The 3174-nt window shown below is 39.6% G+C and overlaps 1 pseudogene; it reads right to left on the bottom strand.

Annotated features, from left to right (window-relative positions):
- Nucleotides 1-745: 745 nt before the first annotated feature.
- The window catches only part of LOC106338315, a 6222-nt pseudogene continuing 3793 nt past the window's right edge, over nt 746-3174 (bottom strand).

Raw genomic sequence — 3174 nt, 5'->3', positions numbered from 1 at the left:
ATTAGATCGGGGAACGTTTAGTCGTTTTACAAATAAGGAAATATGCGGTAGAAAGCAAGTCGGCGAAAGCTAGTTCGCCGGGAAATACAAGTCGGCGAGAAAGAGAAATGAAACCCTAGTTCTAGCCGCCGAAAGTATGTGTAGTCGATTTCAGATCCTTTCCTTGGTGCTTCTCGCTCTCTTTATATATTCGATTTGACCTTCTTGACCTAGCTCGCCTTATCTCCTTGGGCCTTGGTTCGTCGGGCTCTCAGAATAGAGATCTTCAGTGTGAGATCGATGAAAAGATCAAACACTTGTTTTGATGTGCCAAAGATCGTGATTATCACGCCCACAAACTATGATCAGAGGCAAATAGCCTTGCAAAGAATCAACTCCTAGGCAAACAGTGTCCAGAAACTGAACAAAGGATTCACAAGACAAAGAGAAGTTTTTTTATTGAAAAGTGAATGAAAAGCCTTAAAGAAATCGTCAAAGGTATAAGTAAAAGACAAGTCTTTACACCCCAAAGACTTGTGGAAACTTGCAACAAATAATTGTGTAAAAAGATAGGAAAACTAGGCGGCCTTGGAGACTGAATAATTAAACATCTGATTGACTTGGTTTTCAATCGAAATTGGCTCTGGGTTGGAGTAAACCAATGTCGAAATTGCCTTCTTTAGATTCCTGGTTTGTGATCTTGTAACTGGGCCTTTGGAAAAGAAGAATGGGTCTTGAATCTGTTCAGAATGGTTTGAAGAAGAAACTATCTCGGTTGGTCGATCCAAAGTATGTTTGGGCCTGGCTGCTCCATCATCCTTCTTACTTCTTCCAACTCCTTTAGCTCATCCTCTGGTTCAGTATCATCCATCTCATCCAAGTCAGCTACTGGTTCAGTCTCAAGTATGGTTGCATCATCCCCTCCTCCTTTAAAAGGATTTGACCTCAAATCCAAATGATCTACATGAAATGGGATCAAGTCAGCAACATTGAAATTAGAACTGATTGGGTACTTACATTGAAGATCAATCTTGTAAGCATTGTTGTTAATCCTTTCCAAGACTTTGAAGGGTCCATCCGATCTTGGTAACAACTTAGACTTTCTTTCCTCAGGAAATCTTTCTTTTCTAATGTGTATTGTCACCAAGTCTCCTGGTTCAAGTATCAACTCACGCCTGCCCTTGTTTGCATGTTTAGCATACTCTTTAGTCCTTTCCTCAATGTTCTTCTTAACCTGCTCATGTAAAGACACAACAAACTCGGCCTTGGACTTACCATCAAGGTTAATCTGCTCAGGAAAAGGTAAAGGTAACAAATCAAGAGGAGTCAAAGGATTAAACCCATAAACTATCGTAAAAGGTGAGAACTTAGTAGCACGGTGCACAGAGTGATTATAAGAAAATTCCACATGAGGTAGGCAATCTTCCCAAGTTTTAATGTTCTTCTTAATCACAGCACGCAAAAGAGTTGATAAAGTCCTATTAACTACTTCAGTTTGCCCATCAGTTTGTGGGTGACAAGTAGTAGAAAACATCAGCTTAGTTCCTAGTTTAGACCAAAGAGTTTTTCCAGAAATGACTCAAAAACTTGGTATCTCTATCTGAAACAATAGTTCTAGGCATACCATGAAGCCTAACCACATCTTTAAAGAACAATTCAGCAATGAGGGGAGCATTATCAGTTTTATGGCAAGCAATGAAGTGAGCCATTTTAGAAAATCTTTCTACTACAACAAAAATTGAATCTCTTCTCCTCTTAGTCCTAGGCAGTCCTAGCACAAAGTCCATACAAATATCAACCCAAGGTGCAATAGGAACATGTAATGGAGTGTACAAACCTTGGGGACGAGCCTTAGCTTTGGCCTGGGTACAAGTAACACAGCGGCTGCATACTCTTTCGACATCTCTCTTCATGTTTGGCCAGTATAAGTGTTCCTTTAGAATAGCATAAGTCTTGGCCACCCCAAAATGCCCCATCAATTATTCTCCTTCATGAGATTCCCTGACATAAAGCTCTCTCAAAGAACAGTTAGGCAAGCACAATCGATTTTCAAAGAATAAAAACCCGTAAGCTTGATAAAACTTGCCACTAAGCATGCTTCTCACTATTTTTAAAATGTTCTTGAAAATCAGGATCATCAGCATAGTAAGATTTTACTTGTTCAAAGCCTAGCAACTTAGTTTCCATGGAAGTAAGCAAGGTATACCTTCTTGAAAGTGCATCAGCAACAATATTTTCCTTACCTTGCTTGTAGTGGATAACATATGGAAAAGTCTCAAGAAACTCTACCAGCGTGCCTCTTGTTCAGTTTGTGCTGTCCCTTTAGGTGCTTTAGTGACTCATGATCAGTGTGAATCACAAACTCTTTTGGCCAGAGATAGTGTTGCCAAGTTTCTAGGGCTTTGATCAAAGCATAGAGATCTTTGTCGTAAGTAGGATAATTCAGCATTGCTCCTCCAAGTTTCTCACTAAAGTAGGCGATTGGTATCTTCTCCTGCATCAACACTGCCCCAATTCCTACACCAGAAGCATCACACTCAATTTCAAAAGTTTTAGAAAAATCAGGAAGTGAAAGTAAGGGTGCTTCAGTCAACTTCCCTTTCAAGTTCTGGAAAACTTCTTCTTGTGCTTTCTCCCACTTCAATCCCATACTCTTCTTGATAACTTCAGTGAGAGGTGCTGCAATGGTGCTGAAGTCCTTGAAAAATCTCCTATAAAACCCAACCAGTCCATGAAAGCTTCGGACCTCACTCACACTCTTAGGACTTGGCCAATCTCGAATTGCTTTGATCTTCTCCTCATCCACCTTGATGCCTTGAGCTGTAACAACAAAGCCTAAAAACACAAGGTGATCTGCTCCAAAAGTACACTTTTTAAAATTAGCGAAGAGAGATTCCTTTCTAAGCACTTCTAGAACAGATTTCAAATGCCTACATGATCTATCAAACTCTTGCTATAGATCAGGATATCATAAAAAATATACTACCACAAAGTGACCTATGAAAGCTCTCAAAACATGATTCATCAGTCTCATAAAGGTACTAGGTGCATTGGTTAATCCAAAGGGTATAACTAGCCACTCATACAAGCCATGTTTTGTTTTAAAAGCAATCTTCCACTCATCACCTTCTTTCATCCTAATCTGATGATATCCACTCTTCAAATCTATCTTAGAAAATATGCAAGAACCATGCA

The sequence above is a fragment of the Brassica oleracea genome, chromosome C4, assembly GCF_000695525.1.
Source record: "Brassica oleracea var. oleracea cultivar TO1000 chromosome C4, BOL, whole genome shotgun sequence".
NCBI classification, from domain to species: domain Eukaryota; kingdom Viridiplantae; phylum Streptophyta; class Magnoliopsida; order Brassicales; family Brassicaceae; genus Brassica; species Brassica oleracea.
Note: the sequence above shows the minus strand (reverse complement) of the source record. Positions and strands in the feature narration are given on the sequence as shown.